The sequence below is a fragment of the Podarcis vaucheri genome, assembly GCF_965113315.1.
Source record: "Podarcis vaucheri genome assembly, chromosome: 9".
Classification (NCBI taxonomy): Eukaryota; Metazoa; Chordata; class Lepidosauria; order Squamata; family Lacertidae; genus Podarcis; species Podarcis vaucheri.
The window spans coordinates 66,969,333-66,985,414 of record NC_138767.1 but is presented as its reverse complement, the minus strand read 5'-3'; the positions used below and the strand labels follow the sequence as shown (position 1 = coordinate 66,985,414).

At 42.5% G+C, this 16,082-nt stretch overlaps 2 long non-coding RNA genes across 2 annotated transcripts in view; one reads left to right on the top strand and one right to left on the bottom strand.

Annotated features, from left to right (window-relative positions):
* Positions 1–16,082, bottom strand: part of LOC309540969 — a 409,726-nt gene that overhangs the window by 157,529 nt on the left and 236,115 nt on the right. The gene's annotated exons all lie outside the window — the stretch shown is intronic.
* LOC309540966 overlaps positions 12,969–16,082 on the top strand; it is a 99,634-nt gene continuing 96,520 nt past the window's right edge. Inside the window, exon 1 of the long non-coding RNA XR_014223586.1 lies at positions 12,969–13,272. This is a non-coding gene — a long non-coding RNA (uncharacterized lncRNA). The remainder of the gene's footprint in view (positions 13,273–16,082) is intronic.

The following is a 16,082-nucleotide window of genomic DNA, read 5'->3' as shown; positions in this document are numbered from 1 at the left end:
ATGTGTCAGTCTTGTGGCCTGTTACAGTGAATCTAAGGTCATCCATTAGCTACGTGAGCCACTCAACACTTCAGAGAAAGGTATTGGCCCTGCCACATAGTGCTATCAATGCTGCAAAGACAATATCAGTTGTGACCTTGGATTGCTTCCCCTGATTTAGCTCTTCTTATGTGGGTAGGAAAAGTCCAGGGACAGTGGCAGCCTATTACGGTTTGAGTTGTGACGGAAGCCCAAAATGTAAACGCGCCTTCTCTGATTTTCTCTTCCCAGTTCACTAAGCTTTGCCATTTTCAGAACAAATGGAGCAACCTTACTCGAAAGCGGGAACGAGAGGCCACGAGGCTAAATCAAGCACCCCAAAATGTACTTGTGAGGCATAGCTGTCTCACCTTCTTCCCATTCAGGGCCAGGGAGAAAGATAGATGGAGCCATAGACCTTGCTGGCAGTCTATTCTGTGGGAGGGAAGGGTTCCTGACCCACTATCCATCATGCCCAAACTTGAAGCACTCCCACCAAGAAAACCTAGTTGCTGACTTCATCAAGTAAATTTATAAGCTTCCATTAAAAAAACAAAAACAAAACATGTTATATACCTAGTGGTTCTTCTTTTCTGGTGGTGTATGTAGCTCTATCAACTCTTATAAACTAGCCAAATGGGTGAAAATTCTTATGAGCAGTAAGTGAGAGATATGGAGCATATTTTCAGGATTTTAAAGGAAAAACAATGACATTCCAAAAAGGATGCAAACTGGAAACCACATATGTAGCTGCACATGCCGCAAAATGGAAAACAAATTCCATGTCTTGGGTTTGCACAGCTCAAGGCTGATTTGAACATTTTTTATTGAGTTTTGTATTTTGTACCGAGTACAAATTTCGGATTCTTTCTTTTAGGTTACATTTCCATAATCTGTTACTAAAGCGAGAATAGGTAGGTAAATGGTTTTTTATTTCAATAGGGAAAGCGAGAATTTCCCTATTGGGAAAAAAAGCCATTTACCTATGCAGGAGTGTGACAACTTTTAGGCAGTATGAAATTAGATGATATTTAATGTGTGACATCTTTAATTTCAGCACTGTACCGTACTATAGAGTGCAAAAAAACGTGAATCGTTCTTCATTGGGAATAAACTCTTGATGTTAATGGAAACAAAAGCTTGGCTGGAACTTTTATGATCCTAGACACTAGATCTTCTGTGCCTTTTCCTCCCCAAGCTCTGTCTCTTTGTGTTTTGTTAATGTTAACATGCTCCTTAAAAAACAATGGAAATCAATAGTGTGTTTTAGCACTGCATAGGCTTTCTTTAAAATGAAGAGTGATGCTTAATACTACTTTTTTATGTAGACAAGGGCAGTAAATCTTTCATGATTCTGCAGGCAGCCCAGCCTAATACACCTCTTGTAGTAAAACTGTAGGTCGGATTACTTTTGGAGCACTGGGAATGTTGCAATCAATTCATAAAATAGTCATAAGCCTATTAGAGGACAGTGCTATGCAGCCCTCTATGCAATTATATTTTTGTGAGGTATTGAAGCAGAGCCTGGGTAATATACATCTCTGTGCATCCCAGCCAAGAAGAGCTTGCCCATTAACATATAATTATGAGTGGGTTTTGTATTATACGGTTATGGTTATAAATAGGAGCCTCTTTAGCTCTCTGCCGTATGAAAAACATAGAGTTCAAGAGACACATACAGACCACAAAGCGTACTCGAGACCTGCATTCAGATATTTGGCTGCTTATTTCAAGTCATTCAGTTCTGCAGCTCTCCTCTCTGCCTACTCTTTCCTCCGTTTTTGCCCTTTTCTCAGTAGAGTTCGTACTTGAACATGTCAAAGGGGTGGGAAAGATTATACAGATTTAATAAAAAGGTGCATGCATTCATTTATACATATAGATTAGAATCACAAAATTTGGTTTTCATCCCGAGTCAGTGCTTCAGAAAAGAGAGCACCTTGGTCCAAGTTGTGTGATATGACCTGGGGTCATTCCACGACTTTCTCCCCTCTCCATCCCCCATTCACTCAGGGCTGGATTTAGGTTTGATGAGGCCCTAAGCTACTGAAGGTAATGGGGCCCTTTAGTTGTCCAGCTGTCCTTTGTCAACAACAAATTGTCACTGTTTTGTTGTTGTTGAATATATGCTATAATATAATTTATGGACCTAATAGGTATCTAAAGCCATTTGCACATAACAAAATATGTATTTTATCATAGTAATTGTTGAACTGAAATACAATTAAGAAGAAGTATATTACAGTGGTACCTCGGGTTACATACGCTTCTGGTTACAGACTCCGCTAACCCAGAAATAGTACCTCGGGTTAAGAACTTTGCTTCAGGATGAGAACAGAAATCGTGCTCCGGCGGCGCGGTGGCAGCGGGAGGCCCCATTAGCTAAAGTGGTGCTTCAGGTTAAGAACAGTTTCAGGTTAAGAACAGATCTCTGGAGCGAATTAAGTACTTAACCCGAGGTACCACTGTAATAGTGAAATACAATTAAGAAGAAGTATATTAATAGCCGGGACGCGGGTGGCGCTGTGGGTAAAAACCTCAGTGCCTAGGGCTTGCCGATCGCATGGTCGGCGGTTCGAATCCCCGCGGCGGGGTGAGCTCCCATCTTTCGGTCCCAGCTCCTGCCCACCTAGCAGTTCGAAAGCACCCTTAAGTGCAAGTAGATAAATAGGTACCGCTTTATAGCGGGAAGGTAAACGGCGTTTCCGTGTGCTGCGCTGGTGCTGGCTCGCCAGAGCAGCTTCGTCACGCTGGCCACGTGACCCGGAAGTGTCTCCGGACAGCGCTGGCCCCCGGCCTCTTAAGTGAGATGGGCGCACAACCCTAGAATCGGACACGACTGGCCCGTACGGGCAGGGGTACCTTTACCTTTTTATATTAATAGTGAAATAATAATTAAGCTCTAACTGTATGCAGGTTTTATTTTATTTATTTATTTTATCTTATTTTTGGAAATGTACATCCAGTTTTTTTTCCCTTTAATTTTTTTGGGGGCCCCCCAAGAAAGTTGGTCCCTAAACTATAGCTTTTTTAGCTTATTCATAAATCTTGCATTGCATTCACTACTGGGGAAAAACATTTTGAAGTGGTGGTTTCAAGTCCCTCTGGATAAAGACTGCCAAGTTGGAGAAGAATAGGCCCATGGCATTTGTCCTGGGCAACTTAAAAATCCGACTTGTTTTTAAAAGAAAATGCCATTGTTTTCTTCATTTTGAGGCAGAATTCAATTAAAATTGTAGACTAGCTCAGTCCTCCTGAGGGCATGAATATGGCCTAATTTCAGAAGAATCGCTGCAGTGGTTTTGCTTCAATGACAGCCATTACAGTTTCTGGGTAGGTACACCGAAAATCAATCTCCCCCAGTGTTTTGTGGACGATTTGTCTGAAATTTGCAGACATGAGAAAACTGCAAAAAAATCTGGGATCACAAGTGGGGAGAGTTTTACTGTTCTTGTGTCTTGCTTGCAGATATCCATAGGTTTCTGGTTGGCACTGGAAGAACTAGATAGACCTTTAATCTGTCCCAACAAGGCTCTATTTTCGCTCTTAAAAATGTAATACATCAGAATATTATTTCCTGAGAAATTTTGTGCCATCCCTAGAATACCATACTCTGAATAAAGTTTAGTCTACCCTCTTCCAGTCTTTAAAAAAAGAGTTGAGGTAGCTTGTTCTAGGAGTTACAATGCTTGTTTAAAATTAGCTGAATAATAATGAAGTAAGAGCTTGTATTGGGACGTGGGTGGCGCTGTGGGTTAAACCACAGAGCCTAGGACTTGCCAATCAGAAGGTTGGCGGTTCGAATCCCCATGACGGGGTGAGCTCCCGTTGCTCAGTCCCAGCTCCTGTCAACCTAGCAGTTCAAAAGCACATCAAAGTGCAAGTAGATAAATAGGTACCACTCCGGCGGGAAGGTAAACGGCGTTTCTGTGTGCTGCTCTGGTTCGCCAGAAGCAGCTTAGTCATGCTGGCCACATGACCCGGAAGCTGTACGCCAGCTCCCTCGGCCAATAAAGCGAGATGAGCGCCGCAACCCCAGAGTCAGTCACGACTGGACCTGATGGTCAGGGGTCCCTTTACCTTTACCTTTACCTTTACCTTTACCTTAAGAGCTTGCATTATCTGGAATGCTAACACATTCAGGGTTAAAATACAAATGTCAGTCAGCAAGTGAAGACATAAGTTTTTGGGAAAAGGTATTTATTTGTGTGTGTGTGTGTGTTTCCCCTCTGCAGCCTACTGCACTTTATGAAGTAAACAGAAATGTTATAATGTACATTATGTTTGTGTGCATGTGCTTTTACAAATGTATAACTCTATATTTCATCCCAATCTGGGATGAAATTTATTTTATTGAGTTTGTAATCCTGTTGTTGTTGTTGTTGTTTTATTCTATTTCTATGATTGTTGTTTAGTCGTTTAGTCGTGTCCGACTCTCCGTGACCCCATGGACCAGAGCACGCCAGGCACTTCTGTCCTCCACTGCCTCCCGCAGTTTGATCAAACTCATGCTAGTAGCTTCAAGAACACCATCCAACCATCTCATTCTCTGTCGTCCCCTTCTCCTTGTGCCCTCCATCTTTCCCAACATCAGGGTCTTTTCCAGGGAGTCCTCTCTTCTCATGAGGTGGCCAAAGTATTGGAGCCTCAGCTTCACGATCTGTCCTTCCAGTGAGCACTCAGGGCTGATTTCCTTCAGAATGGAGAGGTTTGATCTTCTTGCAGTCCATGGGACTCTCAAGAGTCTCCTCCAGCACCATAATTCAAAAGCATCAATTCTTCGGCGATCAGCCTTCTTTATGGTCCAGCTCTCACTTCCATACATCACTACTGGGAAAACCATGGCTTTTACTATACGGACCTTTGTTGGCAAGGTGATGTCTATGATGCTTTTATTCAAATAAATCCCAAAGCAGCTTACAAACAAAAGATAAAAATAACATAATGGAACATCATGAATACAGCATAAATCATATAGAATACTTAACAAATCATCAGTAAAACAATCCTAAATCCCAAATCAAACAATTACCATCTATGTAACACTATTAACAAAAGAACTAAAAAATAAGCTAAACATCAGTTACATCAAAAATCATATTATAGGATTCACAAAGCACGACAGCATTCATATCTATAAAACAGTATTAACAACATTAACAAAATAGCAACAAACAAACAAACAAAGCCCTGTTGAATTTGTACACATGCTCTCTCCTCCGCTATGACTCATAAACTTTCATTCTATTCAACGCATCAAAAAACACCTGCAGATAATGCTCCTGGCATTTTGTTTTGTTACAAAGGTGTCAAACAGGTAGGTAATTTCTGTTTTGTTTTTTTTTTAAAGTGGCAGTGTGCCAGGCTGCCTCTGCTATAAAGACATTTGTACTGTGTACAAATAAAAACATAGAGTCAGCCACATGTGCTGGGTTCTGCTCTACCTTTGAGGGGGCCTGGTGCGCATGTGTGATGTCATGCGCCAGGAAGAGGCCTAGAGGAGGCTGTCATGGCCTCAGGAACACCTGATTGGGCCTTCTGTGGCTGCAGATAGGTTCGACGGGGCCTGAGATTACCTTAGGAAGGCCTGACGAAACCTGCCACAGCCACAGGTAGCCCCAACAGGAATATTGAGGGGGCCCAGACATCTCCTTAAAAATTGTTGGGGGGGGCTCAGCCCCCCATCCCCCTCCAGATGGCACCCGTGGTCAGAGCAAAGTTTCTGTGTTAGAATTCAAATCAGGTAGAATTAGAGCATAGAGGGTGAGGTGCTTGCATTTGCATTTGTTGAAGTTTCTAATTCATTTACTTAATTTCCATACAGTGGTACCTCGGGTTAAGAACTTAATTCATTCTGGAGGTCTGTTCTTGACCTGAAACTGTTCTTAACCTGAGGTACCACTTTAGCTAATGGGGCCTCCTGCTGCCACCGCACGATTTCTGTTCTCATCCTGAAGCAAAGTTCTTAACCCGAGGTACTACTTCTGGGTTGGTGGAGTCTGTAACCTGAAGCGTCTGTAACCCGAGGTACCACTGTACTGCCATTCATCCAAGGATTACCCAGGGGTGGGTTTACAATATAAAAACAAAAAAATACATATGATAGTAACTAACACAAGAAATACCCACCCACACAGTTTAAAAGTCCCAAGATTGTGATCGTTTATTTATTACATTTATTCCACCCACCCCGCATTGTCATTCCTCATCATTTACCTGTATTTTCAAAATCCGTATCATGGTCAGATGTTGCAGGAAAACATTGTGCCTATGTTGGTTTTCTCAGAAAGAGAGAAGCAAAGCAAAAGTACTGGATTTCTGTTTCCCTGCACCCGGAACGGGGCTTGGTGATTGTGTTTCTCACATCCTGGCCTTGCCACACACTGGAGAGCATGACTGCAGATAGTTCATGTAATTAGCGCTTCTGTGAACTCGAGTTTGTGAACATTGCCCTCAAAGCAAACGTGATGGAAATTAGGTGCTCTGAGCAGGTGGAGCCAGCAATACTTAACAGAGTACCATGGGACTTCACTTCGATGTCGACATTATATAATTACGCAGTTTGTTTCCATATAGAAACTTGGTGGAAAAATATCCTAGCCAGTAGCTATTTTGTTTTCCCTAACACTTCTCCTTTTAAGTTCTGAATACGATAGCATATGTGTTCGGATGAATTACATTTTTAGACACCTGTTTACTAAGTGAGAAAAATGAGGGGGAGGGAGAAGGGGGGGAAAAAACTCCTGTGTTTAGCTAGTGCTTAGAGTGGCTTTTTCACATTTATGCAATTGCAAACTTCTTGTCTACTTGAAAATAATAAGCAGATCTGGAGCTGTATTTGGATTGAATTCTAGAGGTTTTGTTTTTAAAAATCACTCCTTGTCGGATACAAAATGTGATCCAAATGTTGTTTCAGCTTAACAAATGGCAGCACTCCACATGTGTTCACAGCTTTAAGATGAATGAGTGGGCATGAAATATGAGCCAGCACACAATTTGGCCTGAAGTATCTAACAGCAGTAGTAGCCAATTTAAAACTTTTGGGCTTCAGCAGGTGTTGCTGTTACTATATCAACTTGTTTCCCCCTCTGTATCATAATAGAAAAATGGGCTGCATTGTTTTGTCCACTAAATCAAGCCTAGAAACAGAAGGGGAGGGGTTGTTAATTTGAGGACCCAACCAATTTTTGTCTTTACTTGGCTAATTCCCTGGCACTAAACAAATGTTAACTAAGTCCCTCTAATCAGGGTTCAAATTTGCTCATTAGCAACCACCAGGAATGAACAACAACTTCTTCTTCTTCTTCTTCTTCTTCTTCTTCTTCTTCTTCTTCTTCTTCTTCTTCTTCTTCCTGTGGCATTCGTACGGAGCCCCTGGTCGTCGCACGGACTATTGACCCGTACACCACTAATCCACTGCCACCAACCAGGTCCTCCCTGGTAAAATCACTTCAGTCTCAGTCAACTTCTCAATTAATAAAGAAGAGTGCATTTTATTTCAGACACAAAGAAAACTTTTACAGCATTCTAAACATTGTTGCTCTTTACTTTCTTAGTCTTATTTTCCCCTCTCTATCTCTTCTACCTCCTCCAACTCAAGAACCCACTGCCCTAACTGTCTCTCTATTACCAACTGCCTTTCCCAACCAGCCAACCCACGAAATCCAACCAACTACCCACCACAACTCCCAACGAACTCCTCCCAGAGCTAGTTTTATAGACCCACTGACTCCACCCCCCTGGGTCCTGTCTGTGCAACCTATTTAGCTATTTCCCCTCCAGCACTCTCTCATACATGTCAACGTCACACTTACCCTGTCCATCTGACTGGATTTCCACAGCCACTCTGGGCAGCTCAAAGCACATACCAGAACATACTAAAACACCAAACATTAAAAACTTCCCAATACAGGGCTGCCTTCAGATATCTTCTAAAAGTCAGATAGTTGTTTATTTCCACAGGGAGGGCACCACTACTGAGAAGGCCCTCTGCCTGGTTCCCAGCAGAAGACCCTCAGAGGAGGACTTCAGTGTCCAGGCTGAGTGATGAGGGAGGAGACGCTCCTTCAGGTATACTGGGATAATGCCATTTAGGGCTTTAAAGGTCAGAACCAACACTTATTTTGTGCTCGGAACCATACTGGGAGCCAATGTAGGTCTTTCAGGACCAGTGTTATATGGTCTCAGCAGCCCCTCTCAGTCACCAGTTTAGCTGCCGCATTCTGGATTAGTTGTAGTTTCCAGGTCACCTTCAAAGGTAGCCCCACATAGAGCACATTGCAGTAGTCCAAGGGAGAGATAACCAAGCATGCACCACTCTGGCGAGACAGTCTGCAGGCAGGTAGGGTCTCAGCCTGCATACCAGATGGAGCTGGTAGACAGCTGCCCTGGACACAGAATTGACCTGTGCCTCCATGGACAGCTGTGAGCCCAAAATGACTCCCAGGCTGCGCACCTGGTCCTTCAGGGGCACAGTGACCCCATTCAGGACCAGGGAGTCCCCCACACCTTCCCACTCCCTGTCCCCCAAACAGTACTTGTCTTGTCAGGATTCAACCTCAATCTGTTAGCTGCCATCCAGCCTCCAGCCTCAAACCTGTAACTTCCAGTTTGGTGAGAACATATGAAACAGAGTTAGATAGGTAGCAAGAGGAGGGAAGGAGGGAGGCAGATAATATTATTATCTGAACACCTTTTTATATTGATCAAGAACTGTACTAGAAGCATGAATTTTCACATCATTTTCATTACCTACATAGATGAAGCTCAGTTTGTGGATTACGATAATCTATCTGTGAGAAAGTACATCTGGGGCTGTTGCTTTTCCAACACTGCCTCTTTTAACTGGCAAGGTCATACCTGTCGGGATACTGCCAGGGAGATAAAGTCCATCATGGCCCCAAGCCGTGTCCGGACGATCCATCGATCTCCCGTAGGCACGCAGTATCAGCAATTAGCAACATGAGTTTCTAGAAAATATCTTGCCACATTCTGGAACTGATGCACGCTCTTATCAGCAGATAATACATAGCAAAAGTCGCACGCAGGAGAGGATTATTTACAAGTTTTATTCTGCGTTGATCAGAACAAAGAAAACCATGACTGCCTGCTTCAGTGTCTACGACACAGAGAGAAAACGAAAGCAATAGGAAACATAAACATCCTGTGAACAGGAAATGTGCAGACTCTGTGACTCACACAGCCTGCTCCCTTTTAAGGTGGAACGAAAATATCCTAACAATACCCACTTTTCAAAAAATGGCTGCAATTTGAAATGTACAACAAGAACAATATTGAGTGAGGGCAAGGCTCCCCTCTCATGAGGCAGGCTGAAGCAGCTGCCTTGAGCAGCAGGCCACAGGGTGATGCTCCATTGGGTGCCCCGCCTGTTGCAGCTGCTGCTGCTGCTGGAGCAGCAGTACCGGCTTCTGGGAAGATCTCCTGAGATCACTGTGACGTTAACATATGAGAGTGCTGGAGGTGAAATAGTTAAACAGGTTACCCAATCAGAACCCAGGGGGTGGAGTCAGAGGGACTATAAAACCAGCTCTGGGAGGGGCAAAGGGAGGAGTTCGTTGGGAGCTGGGTGGTTGGTTGGAGTGGGAGTGAATTGGGATAGAGTCTGTGGGTAGGTTGAGTTAGTGTAGAGAAATAAGCTGAGTCAGGAACAGTTAGGAGCTAGGAAGACGAGTAAATATCTGAGAGGTGGTTTAGTGAGTGAGAGCAGGTAGCGGAAGTTATAGGTCTGTATAGGCACCCCATGTTTATAATTGACCAATACTGTTTATGAAACCACACGCTTGTTAAAATGCAATAAATAAACAAAAGTTTATGTTCCAATTTAACCTTGACTGGACTCAGTATTGTACCAGGTAGGGCCTGGGTGGTGGCAGCGAGAAATAAAGTGGTGGCACAGGGATCAATAGACGGTGAAGTGTGTGGGGATCCTGTGTGATCGCCACAATCACATTGAAACCTTGCAAGATATTGCTGTAAGCTCCCACCAGCCAACCCCAGTGAGTTGAGATGTCGGCAAGGCAAGGGAGGCTTTACCTTCCCATTTCACCTCAGGTGGCAAAACAGGATGAACCACCCCTGAGTGAGGGGATATCTTGCACTACAAGCTGGTATTAGTTTGTACCAGCTTAACTGTCATGGTTTCTTCCAGGGGAATTCTAGGAATTATATTTTGGTAAAGTGCGGGTAATTATCTATTGGAGAGCTCTAGTCTCTCTAAAGCTATGGTGGAAAGGAGTTTGTTGATCTCTGAGATAGGTTTGCTGTAACCTGTCTAAAATATCCTCCCTCCTTGTCAACTGGCCAGCATGGTTTTCACTGAACATCCAAAAAGCCATGTAATTTTAGAGTGTTTCATTTTATTAAATGTTGTTTCATATATTGGACAAAACACCCTCCATAGACCTCCTTCTCCTACAGTGAGTTTTCCTCTTCACTGCCATTTACACCACTGGTTTTCTTCCTCCTCATCTTCTCATTATTCTCTAATCGCCTTTAGAGTCAAAGCAATTGGACTATCTCTTCTGATCCTAAAGAACAGAACTAGTCAGAGCTATCTGCTGTCACAGCTGAGGCGGCGGTAAACATTTCTTTCTAATAATGAGGGTGTCCAAGGCCAACAATACCTTTCTAATCTAAATATGAATGAGTTGGGAAGGAAACAATTTCATGGTACAAAGATCAATACATAATTTATCTTGTTAGATAATGAGAAGGGAAAGATGCACACTGTTCAAAAAAGGTAACTTGCAAAATAATACGGAGTTAACACGCTAATAATACTTCTCTAGAAATTTGCAACCTTTTCCACAAAGATTGCGGCCAGCACAGACCAATTGAAAGATCTGGCTGCTAAAACAGAATAATTGATAGTGGCCATGAAAATAAGAGCCCTGGTTGTTGTTTACAGTTCATTCCAGATATCCAGGGCAATTTTAATCAATAAGAATAATGAAAGCAATTAAAATTCAGTGTGAGTACACTTTATTTCCTGGTGATAAATTTTATGGAGCAGGATTTATTTGGATTACAAATGGCTATCTCGGTAGATAAACAAGCCAATAGACAAAAGAGAAAAAAAGTTAACATATCTGTCAGACACTCAGGTGTAAGGGCAGTCAAGCACCTTGAAGATAGGCAGGCAGGGTGAATGCCCAAAGTACCATGGACAGGTCTCTTTCAGCAACAAGTTCCCCTTGCTGAAGGAAGCTAGCAGTTCAGAGAAGTTCTTTTGTTTAGACACTTAGTAGACCCTCTTTAGCTGAAGCTCTCAGAACAGCTTACAAAATCAAAACCAGTAAAACCTTAATGGCAGATGATTTGAAGATGCACCCACTTCCCCCAACTGGTTTCCAATGGTGAACAAGGCTGTGAAATTCAGGGGCGCATTGGGGTGCAGCCCAAGTCTGAACTGGATTTCTCATGGTGGCTAATTGTGCTTATTTTCCATGTATTAAAGGCAACAAAAATGTTAGATCCATTTACTAAGCAGCAAAAGCAACAGTGATCCCCCCCCCCGCTCCCCTCATATCATTAAAGCACATTGCACAGATGGTTTCCGATATCTAATTAATAAAACATGACAGGGTGTGAATTATCATGTAATCATTCATGTTTATGTGCAGTGTTCAGACCATTAAATGCCTGCTTCTAAATCAAGCTATCTTATTATGTTTTCCTGAGGTCTCCTGCTTATACATTCCGGCTGCCGGTTTAGGCTTTAATCTTATCTGACGAAATCGGCAGAGAGCCTTCTCATGACTTTAAAATGCGTGTTGGGGGAGGGGGCAATGGATTAAGCCCCTCAGATATCCATAAGAACAGGATCATGTCCCCCTCCTTGAAAATTCTTAGGGTCCAAATTATGGGCAAACAGTTGTTTCATGCTCTCTTGTTTCATGAGATGGCTACAACTTTCAATTTGAAATTATGAAATGGTCGAATTCTGTTTCAGTAGCATAAGAAAAAATGAACTTCAGCGCAGTTATAACACATTTCTGTTCATTTCTGATGTTGGATTCAAAGGCCATCCTGTTCTCAAAGCGGCCAACCAAAAGCCTAAGGGAAGCCTGGAAGCAGGACATGGGTGCAATGGCACTCTCTCACTTCTGACCCCCCAAAACAGGTTTACAGAGGCAAACCTATCCCTTATGAATTTATCTGTTGTTGTTTAGTCGTTTAGTCGTGTCCGACTCTTCGTGACCCCATGGACCAGAGCACGCCAGGCACTCCTGTCTTCCACTGCCTCCCGCAGTTTGGTCAAACTCATGCTGGTAGCTTCGAGAACACTGTCCAACCATCTGGTCCTCTGTTGTCCCCTTCTCCTTGTGCCTTCCATCTTTCCCAGCATCAGGGTCTTTTCCAGGGAGTCTTCTCTTCTCAGGAGGTGGCCAAAGTATTGGAGCCTCAGCTTCAGGATCTGTCCTTCCAGTGAGCACTCAGGGCTGATTTCCTTCAGAATGGGTAGGTTTGATCATCTTGCAGTCCATGGGACTCTCAAGAGTCTCCTCCAGCACCATAATTCAAAAGCATCAATTCTTTGGTAATCAGCCTTCTTGATGGTCCAGCTCTCACTTCCGTACATCACTACTGAGAAAAATTTATCTAATTACCTCTTAAAGCTGTGCAGGTTGATCACCAGTCCTTTATGTGAAGAAGTCCTCTCTTATGTCTGTCCTGAATCTCCCACCCCCATCGTTCTGCCTGGACACTGAGGTCCAACTCCGAGGGTCTTCTGGCGGTTCCCTCACTGCAAAAAGTGAGGTTACAGGGAACCAGGCAGAGGGCCTTCTCAGTAGTGGCACCCACCCTGTGGAACACCCATCAGGTGTCAAGGAAATAAACAACTACCTGACTTTTATAAAACGGCCCTGTTTAGGGAAGTTTTAAATGTTTGATGTTAAATGAACTTTTCCACGATATTCTAATTTTCTGAGTTTCACCTGTATAGGATGAGTAAGATAATGTCCTCAGTGGATCGCTAAGATTATGCAGAATGGGGTAGAAAGAAGGATTTTTCTAAAATGTGACAAGCCTTAGCTATATAGGGTGTTATGGTCATACAAAAATGTTATTGCAGCAAATTATATTGGGTAATCGTTTCATGGGAGAATCAGTGAAGCGTTCTTAAAATCTCATGTCCAAGTGCTGTTACTTTTCTATCTTTTTTTTTTTTTAGGTCATTGATTGCCAGATTTCAGTATTGTAGCACTAACGAACAGGAGAGGCTCAAAGTAAGTTCAGTGCTTATTTTCCAGAAGATGTAAGATTCGCAGTCACTTTGTTCCATATGATACAAAGGCATAGAAGGGCATATTAAAATTCATGCAAGATTATAGAGTCAAGTTTTTTGAATAAATTAAGTTCAACTGTGTTGCCATAAATTGCCATGCATTATTTATTTTTACACATGTTTGTCAAATTTTTATAATGAATAATTTATTCCTCACGTATCATTTGATGTAGTTCGCCTTTCATGCACTCTAAATCAATATGTACAAACAAGAAATGGTAGTGCTGGAGCAAATTTGCTGTGATAGCTATTCTCGATACTTTGCTATAGTGCTAGGTTTGCAATGAGCTGGAATGTAGATGTCTAATATCAAGGTGGTGTGTGTATGCGTTTGTGTGTGAGAGTGTCTCCCAGAACACCTATATGATGCTGCTCCTCATATTTTCTTCAACATCAAAAAACGTGAAGCCCTTCGTTTAATTGTTTAGGCTGCAATCCTAACCACATTTAATCAGAAGCAAGTCCTACTGCATTTAATGAATTTACTCCCAAATAAATGGGACTAGGGTTGCAGCTTTACTTATCATCTGCAACTGGCAAGAAACCCAGCAATTTATCTCTTATCACTTGCATTTATCTCTTATCACCCTTCCCCTTTTCCTAGTTCAAATCTGGATTCCTTGAGGCTGAAACCTATATATTACTTTGCTGCTCTATAAAGTGACTCACGTATTGATGTTATAACAACTGTACGTCTTATGGAACTTTTTTGCCTCTTTTGTTTTCAAAGAGCAGGATGTGTTCTCCTTATAGATCTTATGCAATGTTTCCATTCCCTCTCCCATCGCTGACACACTGTGCTGCATCAGCATAATGCAGAGCTGTTGTTTCATTTTAAAGATTTTTTCAGCAACACAATCAGCATTCAGGAAGGATGATAACATGCAAAAGGGTGCAATTAATGCAGTTGGCGTGTGCTGCAATATGCCATTCCCATTATACAAAGCCCTCTCTATACCTTCTGACATTTCTCAGATGAGAGCAGGGATGAAAACTCCTCAAATGAGTGGGTGAAGCTAAGGGTAGTGTAGTAGGTATGAGTTACTCGTGCGTAAACTGGTGCCTTTCTCGGTTAATTTGCCTTGTTAAACCTTTCTGACAGCACAGCCCCTTCTCATCGTGGCTGCCTCAGTCACTGGCAGAATCTGTCAGTGGGCGTTTCTTGAACCTCTTCCAACATAAAAGTTGTTTGACACCCAGTCTCCTCCTCCTCTCACTGCGCGGGGGTCTTCTGCGCAGGGAAGGCGTGGGTAGCGGAGGACCTGGGCTCTCCTCACTGATGTCCAGTGAAGAGTCCTGGAGCCCTCTCTCCAATTCCCCCGTCTGCCCCCCTTTATCCCTGGTGTTGCACTGATTGGCTTCCCCCTCTACTGAGCTGTTTCTCCCCCTGCTGCTGGGTCCTTCGCCAGCATCATCTGGGAGCCTTCCCTTCGCCTCTCGCTCCGATGTCAGTTCCCTGACAGGTAGAATGAAGCAACCCAGTTGCATAGCTATCAGGAGAACCACGGGGCCAACACAAAGCAGACTCTAATGTACCAGAAGTAGAAAACTGGGAATTAAAAGTTAATGCTGGCAGACGACAGGATTCTTCTTTCTTTGGCGATCACTCATAGCCAAGTAAGGTTGTCTTCCATAAACACAGTTTTAACAGTGAGTCCGTAAGTGACTGTGGAAGACTATTCTGGATCCACACATCCTTCCACAGTGGGGACATACCACTTGTTATCATCCGACTGTTCTGCCATTGAGGACTTGTTGGATCATTATTTGTCTAGCTCCTTCCCTTTCACCTTACTGCCTTGGGTGACCCTGCTGGGAGTACGAGATTCCTGATAGCTTCACTCACAAGGGTCATAGGAACATGTAAGCTCACTCACCACAACCAGGTGAAGAGTGGGACATATAACCCACAAATTTATATTATATTATATTATATTATATTATATTATATTATATTATATTATATTATATTATTAGTACTATTCAGGAGGTTCTATAGCTGAGGAAGCCAAGCCTCAACAATGAATGACTAGCTATTGTTGCTCTAATTGCAATCCTTGTTTCGCTGATTTCATTTAATATTCTAATTTTCTGAGATTGTTAATTTGGGGTTTTCATCAGCTGTATGCTATAATATCACAATTATAACAAATAAAGGCTTGACATATTTTGCTTTGCATGTCATGAGTCTATCTCATATATTAGTTTTACCTTTTAAGTTGAATTACTGAAATAAGCGAACTTTTCCACGATATTCTAATTTTCCAAGTTTCACCTGTACATTTCCAGGAAGCTTTCTCCATCACAATTTGTGTCCTTAGGAAACCATTTTCTTCTGTCACATGTATTCAAGCAAACAATTGCTCTTTCCAAGAAAAAAACCCATGTCAATCATTTAAGTGGGCTTTGGGCTTCAAGCAAACCTTTCCACATGTTAGTCTCTTTAGCAAACAGACAAGCTAAATAAACTGAAAGTCAGCACAGTCACTCTCTCTTTCTCTTATTCGGGTTCAACCTGACCTGTTTATTTCCTTTTACTAGTGACGGACAGCAGCTACAACAGAAATCACTAGCGGTTTTGAAGCTCAAAAAATTACCGTAGTTGAAGGACAAATTGAAGTAGAATACATTACTCTTCTGAAACGTTAATATTCTTCTTACTTTTACAAGTGTTTCGTTGTTCCAACTTTCCTTATTAACTGCTATTACAGTTTGTAAATCATGAAAAGTATGAAGGCATTTGGTAACTGGGGAA